We start from the raw sequence: 13,426 nt of genomic DNA, 5'->3' as shown, positions 1-13,426 counted from the left end.
CCTGGAAGAAGTAAATTACAAAGTGAGCCTGTCATCACACTGAGTCTGAGTACCCATCTCCCTGCTGATGGAGAGGGGCCTCCTCTGGTCTGTTGGGTTGGGACCCCATAAGATCCTGGTGGTAACTAAAGCATCCCATAAACTTTAGTGTCAGGAAGAGGCTCCTTCAGGTTGATAGCTCTGTCTTTTGATTTACTGTCATCCCTCTTTCCCAGGTTTCCCACAAAATCACTGGGCCCTGCTTGCAGCTCATCTTACTGTTGTTGGCTGTTCTCCCTGGGGGACTGACTGCATCTGGCTCACAATGACAGCTCTGAAGTTGTGCCTTACGAGTTTTCGGGCTCCCACAGCTCTGGGGCTCTTTCCCAGACTTCCTCTGGGAAGAGACAAGTGCTGATCAGTTATAGGGAGAAGGCCCGATGGCCATCCCAACCAGCAGCCAGCTTAACCAAGGGACTAGTGAGCTAATAACAAATCAACCCTAAGAGATCCTTTCTAGGGTCCTGAACTAATAACTCGCCAGCTTTATGCATTCCCGCTCTGTGTGCTGTCTCAGCTGGGTGGAAGGAATGAGGCACTTGTGAGGTTATTGAGCACAGCATCTGCACGGGCAAACAGTGGGAAGTGATTTAGCAGCCACACAGGTGTTTTCTTTAATTACGCACTATAGGGAGTGCTTGCTGAGCTCCACACCCCCACTGTTCCCGTGTGCTTTCCTGGTCATCCGTGGCAGGATGCACTGGGGAACAGGAGAGAGCTGCTGGGGTCTGACTGAAGCACTTCCTGCTAGACAAGAGCCTTGAATTCCTTCAACTGGGCCTCCTAAAAGGCGAGTCCAGGCAGAGGAATGCCCACTCCTCTTTTCTCAGGCACAGACCGTGCAGGGATGTCAGGAGAACTGTGTGGTGGAGAGAATCACAATTCTCACCACTTGCATTGGACATGGATAGAACAGTTAGCTGCCTTCCCAAACCTCAAAGCACCTTGAAGTGATGGGCATGTGAAGATGGTGCTCAAGAGGACCCGAGTGAGGAGGATGAGTGTGGATCTCCTTCCGCTGGTCAGGAAAACCTTTAGGCATTGTCTTACAGGGCCCTGCTTGTTACCAGTACCCAGCTATTGAAAACTAAGGCTAATTCTCTACTTTGCCTTGTGTGAAGAAATGGAGTACACTTGCATATACAACAGAGAGTCATGTCTTTCATTCCCCAGGCGAGTCCCAAGAGACTCTTTTGGCCTCCTTTTCAAGCATCCATGTGCACATGCATCACCTCAGCTCTTACAAAAAAAAAACAAATGCAGATTCTGATGGAGCAGGGTTCTGGGGTCCAGATGAGTTTGGAGACCATCCTTTGAGTATGGAGGAAAGCAAAACTCAGACAGTGCCCCCTCAGAGGGCAGAACCTCTCATGAGAGTTGGACATGTTCCTGGTTCTTTTGGTTCACAGCACTCTTCTCTTTATATTGGGAGCTTTATTTCAGTCTTATGACACTCCCCAAACACACTTACGGTTCTAGAGTTAAGACACACTACCAATGGGGACGAATATTTTCTAACAATCAGTAAGTGTGATGCCAGGCCTCCATATTTATTATGAAGGATCCTTAAGCAACATCCTGCAAAAACCAATGGGTTGCTATGGAAATCTGGGTGCTCATAGCCTGCTACCCACAAGCTGTGTGAAAACAGGATCCATCTTTCAGGAGAGTTCATCAGCAGCAGAATCTATTCACTGTAGTCTCCATCTGAGTCAGGGAACCTCCAAAGATTTCCCATTGGATAAGACTTTGAGAGAATGACTTAAACATGTCTCCAGGACACATTGTGACAATTGGATGGTATGGAAGCATGTTCTCATGGAACTTTACTATTCCATACAATCCAAGAATACCCCCAGCTCTTCCCAGGACAAGGTATGTTTGAGAGAATGTGATTGTGAACATGTGGTCCTTTGAGTTTTATATTGTTCAGAATAGTTTTAAACACAAACTAATTTAGTCCTCTGACATCTGGGACAGGAGGTGTTCTTGCCCCTGTTTTATTAATGAATGCATGGTAACTTAAGGAATTAAGGAAGGTCTCCAGATCCTAATAATAAAAACACCAGAGCAGGATGGGAACATTGGTTTCATTAGTCTAAATATAGCACTCTGGGCAAGTTGCTTACTTTCAAAGTAAGAATGAAATCATCCCTTTATAGATGGGAAGAGGATAGAGGAGGTCACTGTGCAGTGTATTGCAGGGCCAACAAATACAAGAAGAAACTTTAGAAGTACTAGGTCTTTTAGTCCAGTGAAAGGTGACTTCCTTTCTCTGTGATTTCCAACTCTCACAACACATATTACCCCATGTTTCCTTGGCTAATGTAATTCCTATGATACTGTGCACTCACTCTGTGCTTGGTTTTCTAGGAGATGCTAGAAAGGTTCAAAGTTGTTCCTAACAGCAAGACTTTTACTACTTAGAAGGGAAAAAAAAATCATGGGAAATAAGCATAGAGATTCCTGATAGACAATAGCCTCATTCTACCATGGGTGTGTGTTAGTCAGGAAACATTCATCTTAATCATGGCCGCATACCAGAATCACCAGAAGAATTTACAACAAAGCTGAGACTATCCAGAGATCCCAAGTGTCTCAGTCAGTGTTCTATTGCTGGGAAGAGACACCGTGACAAAGGCAACTCTTATGAAGGAAAACATTTAACTGGGGCTGGCTTACAGGTTCAGAGGTTTAGTCCATGATCATCATGGCAGAAAGCCTGGCGGCATGCAGGCAGACATGGTGCTGGAGAGTGGCTGAGAGTTCTACATCTGGATCTGCAGGCAGCAGTGAGAGAGAGACACTGGGCCTGGCTTGAGCATTTGAAACCAACCTCAAAGCCCAACCCCAGTGACAAACTTCCTCCAACAATGTCACACCTACTCCAACAAGGTCACACCTCCTAATCTCTTTTAAGTAGCACCACTCCCTAATGACCTGGCATTCAAACATCTGAACATATGGGGGCCATTCTTATCCAAACCACCACAGCAACTGATGAAGGCTGAGCCTTTTCACTGTGGTCCTAGATTAGCAATTAACTGTTATAAATACAGAGTTCTGAGACCTAGACTTACTTAATCAGAGACTTTGGGTGTAGAGACCGATTTTTACCATCTCTAGAGAGTTACGGTGATTCTGATACATGCTGGAGTTCTGAAAATACTGACAAAGGGTATAATTTTACCACCCGGGTTTGGTTTGTTGTTTGTTTGGAAGCTCACTCCTTAACTCGACTGTGTAATAAAAGTTGACAACCACAGATGTGGAAGACAAGAAAGACTAGCCCTTTAAGGCAGATGTTACAAACCAATAACTAAGTAAGAGGCACATGGTGGGAGATTTGAACTTTAGACTAAGATTACACCCTCCAGGTGTATCGGATGCTGCATGTTCTTCCCCTACCGTGGTAGAGGCTCTTCATCTCCTTATGAGTGCACTGCAAAATCTTTCTTACTTTCTCATTGCTTTGATAAAAATACTAGGACAAAAGCAAATTAAGGGGAAAAGGACTTGTTTTGGTTTATGGTTCCAGAGGGAGACAGTCCATCAGAGTGGGGAAGACAGAGCTACAGACAAGATAGGTTATAACGGAGCACTAGGCTGGAGCACCAGGCTGGCTAGTCACATTGTACCCACACTCAGGAAGAAGAAACAATCAGTCTGGAAATGAAGCCAGACTATAAAGCCTCAAGACCTGCTCCCCGGACCCCATGATTCATTTATGCCATTGAGGCTCCACCCCCTGAAGATTCTACAACCTTCCCAAACAGTACTGCTGAGTGTGCAAACACTTGAGTCTGCGGGGGACATGTCACAATCAAACCGCAGCACAAAGAGAGTGTCCAGTGAACATCCATTGCCTATGCTCAGAGGGCAGACAAATGTCAGTTATGTCTTGGGAGAATAGACTTGTGAGGCAAAAGTCCACAAAAATAATAGGAGAAAGAAAGAGAGGGGAACTTGGGTGAAAGCAAGATGCACCTGAGTTATCAGCTGGTATCTCCAATGTTCACCTAACAACCACCCTCTCCTTTCCCCATCCCCCCCCTCACTCAACCACACACATTGCAATGGTACCAAAGCACGTAAAGCATTTATTAACCAGCATGAAATCCATTTAACGCTTCTCTGGATGCACTAATTAGCTTTTGTATTTGGGGGCAGAGCAATGCAGAACAGAAAAGCAAAATCCAGGGTTTATTAACAGTCTGTGCAACTATTTGGATTTCTCCACGAGGTCCTGAACTCCACCTCCATAGTCAGTCCCAAGGGGTAGAGAAAAGTTACTTTTAGAGAGGATGGAGGTGGAAATCTGGAGTCAAAAATAATAAACACTGGTAACGGGCAATCTATCTGCAGGACTTCATCCTCATCTACAAAGTTCCCATTTCCATTAATAAACATCTCCAGGAACATTACAATTCCTTTGGAAAATCAAAAGTGCTTGGCAAGGAGGTTTTGATTTCCAGCCAGCCCTTATTTGGTGCTGTGTACAGAGAGGATCTGTTAAGCTTCATGCAATTAGCAGGCCAAGAGGAGCTCTGAGCGGGGGATATTTTGTAGCTCATTGAATCATACCAAATCTGAGTCTATTTACCAAAAGGAATAAGAAATGTGTGTCTGGCTAGGCTCTTAGTAGCGGCCGGAGAAAACCTTCACATTTCACTGACTCACTGTTATTTTTTCTTGACACCTGGAATTCACCACCAGAAGAGTGGCAGGCTGCAAAGTCTCAGCCTGGGTTTATAGGCTGGGGAAGTTGGCTTCATAGATGTGTTAAGCCAAAGAAGTCACAAAATTAAGACTTCAGAGGCCAAGTGCAGCTGTGTGCCTGACCAGAGCCATTCAACAGAGTGATGATCACAGGACATCTATATCTGATAGAGCATTGAGGCTATTCCTTAAAGGTAGGTACACAGATGATTAAGTCTCCATACATCACTTATCCAAAAGAAATAATTCAAGCTTCCCCCAACCTATCCATCCCTGGATCTGAAAATCCAAGTGTTAGTTGGTTCTGTTATGTGCCCATTACAGTAAGATGGTCAGTCCAATTAACTAACAGATTTTGACTATAGTATCAATACACTTGTCTTCAAATAAGCTATCAATACGCCATTTTGTATTCATCTAAATGTTTACACATAACCAAAAAATAACAGCATGTTTTTCAAAGATTGATTGCTATTAGAAATGAAACCAGTATTACATATCCAATGTGGGCTGCTGCTGCAGCTCCAGAGATTTATTACAATGTCAAGGTGGAATATAAAATCCAACAACCCATCCTTGTCTGGAGGAGAGGGGTGACTCTCCTCCATAGGGGTTCAGACTGCAAAGGTACACACAACAGTTGTACCTTGAGGCCAACTTTTTTTTTAATTAATCAGCTAGTGGTTTTGGAAAGCAGTAGAGTTGTGGAAAACAAACAAACAAAAACAAATTTTAGTCCAAGTTAAATGGCCTAGGAAATTATGCATTTCTATCAGGTCTGTTAGGGACGATCCAGGCTGAGTGAGAACCCACCCATTTTCCTCAGGTAACATGCCATCTACTAACTATATAATGCTTCCCCAAGACAGGAGGCCTCTAATATTTATCATCATCATAGCTAATATAAACATTTACCATTGAGTCTTACCATGTGTGGTAGCTAATTCTATAGCAAATACTGAGCCATTGCTGCTAGGGGAATACATGGTTAAAGGCCTCTGCATCATGGTATTTTCTAACAGTCGATTAAGATATCACCTTAGAAAGACGGCTCAGTTGGTAAAGCATTTGCCCCTCAAACATAAGGACCAGAGTCTTGATCCCAGTACCCACATTAAAGTCAGATGCAGCATCATGGACCTGCAACCCCAGCTTGGGGGAGGAGGGGCCAAGAGGAAACAGGCAGATCTCTGGAGCTTATTGGATAGCCAGCCTAGCCTAATAGTTGAGCTCCATGTTTAATGAGAGATCCAATCTCAAAACCGGGTGGAGAATACTAAGGAAGAAACGTGTTGCCCATCTCTGGCCTCTACATGCATGGCCACAGACACGCATGCATGTATACCTGCAGTCATATGTGCATATTCCATACTCAATATGCCCTCCTAACACAAAAGATATAACCTTCGTATACATCTTTTATATGCTTCTTATGTGAAACTTACTTTATATGCCATCTTGATTAGTTAATATTCAAACTTATGGTCAACAGCACAGACACTCCTCTGTGACCAATACTTAACAGTGTGTTCATCTGTAAGGTCACAGCCTGGCATCATCATTTTGAGGATACTACATAGTACTTTGGTACTATGGGGTGATGTGAAAGGGAAAAATCATCAACCCAAATCACACCACAGTGAAAACCATAGCGGGCATGTAGACCTGTGGGAAAAACTCTGGTTGACAGCCTGAGAGCTGAGACAAGGAACAGATCATTATCTTGTTCAACCTCAGCTCAGAACAAGTACACTGGGAAACTCAAGTGCTCTGAACATGTCTGTGAATGACACAGAGTGTGTTCCAGGAGCACTGACCGGGGGTTTACAAATGTTAGTGACTAGGCAGATTCGCAATCCAACATCCAGGAATAATAAGGAGTACCATGTGTGACCTGAACTGCAACCTACCCAGAGAAGAGAAAGAAAAGGCATTGAACTTGAAAATGTTTGAAACCCCCAATTCCCTCTCCTGATGGGAAATAGGTACCCAGATCCTTATTGGTCTGCAATAAAGGCAGCATGAAGGGGTGCTAAGGCCTGGGCCTTGATAATATTTTGGTGCAACAAAACGTCGCTCTGACTGTGCTCCGACAAAGGTATGACAAGAAAATAATCAAGTTATAGCGGATGTCACAATTAAAACAGCAGTGGTAAAGCTCCTTAATCTGCTCGGCTTAGCCGTTGTCTTCCTCCATAAACCGAAGACAGGCATGGAAGCCGTAAAAATCCGCCAAGTTCTGTTCAGCAAGGGGGAATGTTTTAGGACCTTAAGATGTAAGAGTGGCAGCAGAAAAATGAAGAATTTCCTTTGAGAGGTCTTTGGACCACAGGTGGGTGGCTAAAAAAGGCTGGGCTCTTCTGAACACTGGATTGGTAAGTGTTCAGAAGATCTCAACTCCGTATCTCAGCCTTTCCTCGGAAATACCTACCACCCTTCCACGAAAGCCTTCTCTTTGCCGTCCTGGAGCACTTCTTTCAAGTTGCTACCTGATGGAAAGCGCTGCCTCAGCTCAAGGGCCTGCACAACGCATGTTTCCTGGGCACACTGCCACGCTGTGGTATGGCATGGTCCTCTGTCACTGCTGTCTGATGGCTAGGCATGCTCCAGCTCAGGAGCTTAACCTCCCACTGTGTTCAATTTCCTGTGGGAACTTAGACGGTAGATGCTAAGCATGTTCTTTGACTGCGATGGTAAAACTTTAGATTAGTGATGTTCTGGGAAGGCTTGATTACAAAATACACATGATAAGTACAAATGGTGGGAAGGTGGCCTCAACCCATTCATCTACGGAAGACAGGCTCATGACCCAACCACAGCGTGGATGTTGAATTTGGCTACGGCCCTTACTTTTGGTGGCATCAGGAACAAGAGAGAAACCAGATGACAATTTCTGAGTAGGATAGTGTGCATAGGGGTGGTCTCTGAGAGATATGCACGGCAGTCCTCAAATCCTTCAACTCAGGCCCATGCACTATCATTCACATAGTCAAGGGCAGGGGTCTAAGTCAGTAGAACACAGACATAGTGGGTGTGAGGTTATAGGTTTGTTACCCATTACCTCCAAATAAAAGAAATGAACAAACAACCAATAACAACAACAACAAAAGCAAAACACAAAAACAAACAGAAACGCAGTTCTTACAGCTGGACTCCCTGGGCCTATCTTAGGTAAAAGTGTCTCTGTGACATTCTTCTCCATCACCTTCCCCATGCAACCCACACAACAGGGCACATCTGTTGGGAGCTTTCTTTCCAGCCTTCATGGGCTTCTGGTTCTTCCACGTACTACGTGAGAGGATCTGAGACTAGGTGCTGCCCTTCTCTCTGTGACATACTCAAGCCAGAAAGGTAGTGGGGACCACTCCCTGTCACTCTGATGCCCTCATCGAGTGCGACCTGGTGGGTGAAGCTCAGACACATAGCAAAACCAGTAAGATTTGCAGCAGAGATTTGGTTTTGAGGGGTGAATGGGCCTTCTTAAAATGGGTATGCTCTGAGTCCAGCATAGCCCATCCTGTTAGCTAAGCTGTTTAAGGGAAAGGAGCCAGACTGATACATCAGGGGTCAGGTTAAGATGCATTCCTGAAGTTCCTGAGCAGCATTAAGGTTTTGTTCCTCTCTACATCAACCGCTAAGCAGAGTCCTACCTGAAGACCTAGCAGGGAAGGTGACCAGCAGAGTGTAGGGTCACCTAGGGTCATCTTGGGCACAGGGGCACTGAAGATTAGACTTTCGCATCAGTCCGTTATCTTTAATATACCTTACGTTTTCCGTGTACCCCAAGGGACTTGGGCATTGGGAGAAAAGTTGGAATACGGTCCTTTAACACCACCATTCACCCCATTTCAGCAATGCTAGAGGGTTTTAGAGGTTCTTTTGAAAGACAGCAAATAGTTTTTGATTTCAGGAGACATTTCTTCTATTAACAAAATCTCTCTCGCCCTCTCCTCCAGACTTCATCTCGGAGGGACTCCAACGACAGGCAGGACAGCATGACCTTTAATGGCCTTTTCAACTCTGGCACCCCAGGATGAGGAAGTCACACACACTCTAACCCTCCCATACTCTCTGGGCTTGCTCTCCCAACCCATGAAGGGGGTTAAAAGGACAGGGGAAATAAACTAGGCCATTAGATAGCTGGATCTCTAGCCTGGGTTCTCCATCAAAGAGAAACATGAAAAACCCATCCACGTTGGTCCCTCTCTCGGCAGCCCACCAACCCTCTTCCTGTTTCTGTGAAATATCATAATTTGTTAGTCAGCAAAGCCAGAAGATTACAAATAGTCATGGCAGTTTCCAGAAAAGTCTACTCCATCCTTGGGCACAACTGGGAAGTCCACACAGCTGGCTCACGGAAAGGAAAATGGAAAATACAAAGGATAGGCAGCCAAAGCCAAGAAGGGAGCAGCTTGCCTCCAGTTGAGTGAACACAGACCAAAATCACCTTCCCTTTTCATTTTCAGTCCTGTGTGTTTAAAGGAAAGCCAGGCCTCTCAGAACAATTGTTCATTATTTCTATGTTTTCTGTTTGCTGGTTTTAGGATAGCCAAGTTGGGGCAAAGACTAGTGTTGCCTCAGCCATGCTGACAGTGTAACCTCAACAACAGAAATTGATGGACAGCTTACTTTATTTCAATCCTGGCCTTTTATATAATAGTAAAGATTTACTTTAATTTTACGTGTGTTTGCATGTATGCATATGTGTGTTCCACGTGTGTACCTGGTGCCCACGAAAACCAGAAGAAGGATCAGATCCCCTGATATTGAAGTTATAGATGAATGTGAGCTGCCAGGTGGCTATCCTCAACGCTGAGCCATCCCTCCAGCTCCAAGATTAGAGTTCTTAATATAACAGCCGAAGATCATTCAGGGCTATTTTTATACTCCATAGCACGCTTGATCTATCCTAAGAACTGTTTGTTCACATCAAATCAAAGAATTTAAAATGCTGTTCTTCTAGATGGAGCCTCATATTAAATGCTCTGGGTAGTCAGGAGGCGTGGTTTTCAGATGTGCATCAAGCACACTAGACAGAATGGGAAGATGTGGTTCTCAGTTGAGATTTGGCTACAAAATGTCCACTTAAGTAACTTCTGGGCCTTGTTATTGTTATCTTGGAAGTGTATTCTCAGGATTAAATGTACATTTTGGGATTAGGTGTGAAGGTGTATATGTATGTTCACTTGCTCCAATGGATGTGTACAGGTATACGTGTGTGTGTGTGTGTGTGTGTGTGTGTGTGTGTGTGTGTGTGTGTGTGTGTATGTGTGCAGAGAAAAAGGTCAATGTCAGCTATCTTAATCACCTTCTTCCTTTTTTTTTGAGACAGGGTCTCTCGTTGAACCTAGAACTAGATGATTTGGCTAGGCTGCTCAGCCAGTGAGCTCCAGGGATCCACCTGTCTGTCTCTCAGGGAGAGTGCTAGAATTACAGCCATGTATCCTCATGTTCAGTTTTTTATATGGGCACTGTGGACCTGAACTCAGGTCCTTGATCTTACATAACAAGTGATTTAATGACTGACTCAGCTCCTTAGCCTCTAAATGTAAATTATCATATAAATGTGGAATATACACATACTTGCACATAACTCATGCTCCTTTCTTTTTATAAGACACTAGGTCTTTGTACTTGACTCAAACAATGCATTGAATGAAAGAGATGTGAACACTGGGACCCTGGACCAGTCAGTTAGGTTCTGATTTAATGGAGGAATTTATGGGATCTGTGTACCAAAGTGCTGAGCTACAGTCAAAGTCTGTGCTATCGCCTACTTAAAACATAAATTTTTTAGTGTCTACAGGAAAGAAAAAGACTACAAATGCATCAATTTATGTTTTAAGCCCACTATGGAACATGCTGCTGTGGTTCATGGTTTACTCAGTCTACATGACTTATTCATAAACAAGGTAAGACTAGATAATCCATAACGTGGCAAACAAATGTGCCCTGATGGTGTTCAGATCCTTCCTCCACGCAGATGCTTATCATAATCACCTCAAAGTAAAACAGATGTTCTACTCCTAAAAATCCTGCAATGTATGTTAAGAGAAGATTGTATACACTGTAGAACCCAGATTAGAGATAGAGGACTCTATTTGAATCCACACACACTTTAGTTATGAGGTTGCACTACATCTTAATAGCAACTCAATTATTCTTGTCAGCATGGCCAAATGGTATCTGCACTACGGAACCAAAGACAGCCTAGGCATAGAAGGTACCGTAGACTTAGCTTCATTTTTAAAAGTTGGCATCTCACTCATAGTTCTTGGAAGAGCACTCTGGGGTCTCTGAGTGGTGAGAAATCCTGGTCATTGTTGATAGTGACAAACTTAACTGTTCGGAAATAGTTCTAGAGTCTTCTGTGTACAGATGGACTATCAATGATCTTTCACCAAGTGTTTTCAATCAAAGCCCTCCAGAAGTCAGGGACAATATCTGGCACAGAAGAATCAAACAGGAAGTACAGACTCACACGGAGCTTACCGTCTAGTAGAGAAGTTTCAGGACATAATGGAAATACTTCACAGATGAGTTCTTGGGAATCATATGAGAGAATCCTGCCATAGCATCTGAAATGTTGGGGTTACTTGATACATATGTGTTTACTTAGAATCAATTAAACACATGAACCCTCAGTGTTCATGAATCAAATTAGGTAATTTACCCTTTGCAACACTCTTTCCACAAGACCGTTCCATAAAATTTGGAACAAATCCAAAATCTGGATCTGACCTTCCTTTGTCCCCCTTGGCTGACCCCATTTTCTCCTGGCCCATTACCACTTTCCCATCAGCCTGCTGCCGCCACAGCTTTCTTTCAGACCTTTGGCCCAGCACCCCTGCCTCTTATGCTCTCTGTCCCAGTCTTTGCCAGATGGATATTCTCCTGTCATTCTTTTGTCATACTAACTGTCACATCAGCTTTGGGAAGTCCCAACTTTCTATTAGGTATTTTCAAACATTTGGGGGCAAAAAGAATTGCTAAATGCAGCTCTTCTTTTTAAAAGAGAGTTTCATTGCCTAGATAACCTTCGCAGGAGCCCTCTACCATTGGAGGATCTGACCTAGATTGGAGGCTTCCCACCACTTGTAATCTATACCCCAACACCAACTGGAGGATCTGACCAAATTCCAAGACTCCTAGATTCCAAAATACCAAGATTTCTGACCATATCAGAGTGGGTCAGAAACAAAGACTACTCTCCAGAGCATACCCATTCACACGGTGCCAGCATTAGGGCTATTCAAAGACCCAAGATGAGCAGACAGAAATCACAGGTGTACATGGTTTTGGATCCTACAAAATGTAGCATCATGGCATCCAGGAAAGGAACTCTTCATGTTGAATACAATAAGGAACTGAGCTCAGGGAAGCTAGAAGAGAGCTTCAGAATCATCTGTGATTGGTCCTCACAAACTACAGGAAAACAGTAACTTCAAAACTGGAGTGGAATGACAGAGGAGAAGTTATTCTGAGATGAAGGCAAAGGGAATAATGAAGTTACTTGGGTTATGGAAGTAGTTACAGAATCCTAAAGCATGTGGTAAAATGAACATCCACATTAGGGAAAATGCAAACAAAAGCAACACTAACACACACACACACACACACACACACACACACACACACACACACACACACACAAATGAGGAATACTGCAGGAAAACAAATTAGGTGTGTTTTTTATATTTAAGTGAGAAAAGAATTTAAAAAAAGATAGCTATGAAAGATAATTTAAACTAAAATGGGGGAAAAGTATTACTGTGGCAGAAAAGAAATTGGGGCAGCATAAAATGTATCATTGGTGGTTTAATAAAATAGAAATATCAATAGAAGGCAATAAAACCCTCTTAAGTTTATATACTAATCAGAATTATCAGGAAAAAAAACTTCAAGAGAGGAACAAATACAATAAATCTTAACTTTTTTTCCTTTCTTTTTCTTTTTTATTTTTTTGAGAAAGGGTCTCTCTATGTATCTCTGGCTGTCCTGGAACTCTCTATATAGATCCTAAGTGCTGGGATTAAAGGTGTGAGCTACCACATCTGCACATTTAATAAAACTTTAAATTAAATAAAATATCAGCAAAATTTTGATGGTAACTTTAAAAAGTTGGGAAAAGCTTACTTCTCAAGTTAGCAAAATATGGCTGGTCGGGGTTCTTCTTTGGAACAGTTAATGTCAGAAGACAATGGTATAATCTGTACAGAGCAGTAATTAGAGACATAGACTCAGATGAACAACCAGGTTGTTCATGAAAAAAAGGTAACTAGGAAGATAAAACCATGAGGGATTAACCATCCACCCTCCTTTCCTTAAACAGCACAGGAAATTCATCAACTGATGAAATAAAATGAAGACAAGATAGCCCTAGTTAAAAATGAAAGGAAACAGACAAGAACTCTGACACCAGTTAATTCTTCAGACTACATTAATAGATTTTGTAAAATGGCTTCTGTAGACACCTGCACTTATGTGCACATACTGACACACATATATATTGTTAACTGTTTTTTATAATCTACAGTGACTGTCCCTTAAGCAATGGCTGTTCTAATTAGAGACTGCAATTTTGCTGCTACCAGCAGTGGTTCAGGTGCAAGGGCCACAGCCTGAGGGGATTCTGTTCCCTCAGGCACCGACTCTTTCAAAGCTACTA

General features: G+C 43.1%; 1 protein-coding gene across 1 annotated transcript in view; it reads right to left on the bottom strand.

Annotated features, from left to right (window-relative positions):
* The window catches only part of Lrmda (leucine rich melanocyte differentiation associated), a 1,029,801-nt gene that overhangs the window by 71,893 nt on the left and 944,482 nt on the right, over positions 1–13,426 (bottom strand). The gene's annotated exons all lie outside the window — the stretch shown is intronic.

The sequence above is a fragment of the Peromyscus californicus genome, unplaced genomic scaffold (assembly GCF_007827085.1).
Source record: "Peromyscus californicus insignis strain IS unplaced genomic scaffold, ASM782708v3 Scaffold_12__1_contigs__length_115047231, whole genome shotgun sequence".
Lineage (NCBI taxonomy): Eukaryota > Metazoa > Chordata > Mammalia > Rodentia > Cricetidae > Peromyscus > Peromyscus californicus.
The sequence above is the reverse complement of the archived record's forward strand: the minus strand, read 5'-3'. Positions and strand labels throughout refer to the sequence as shown.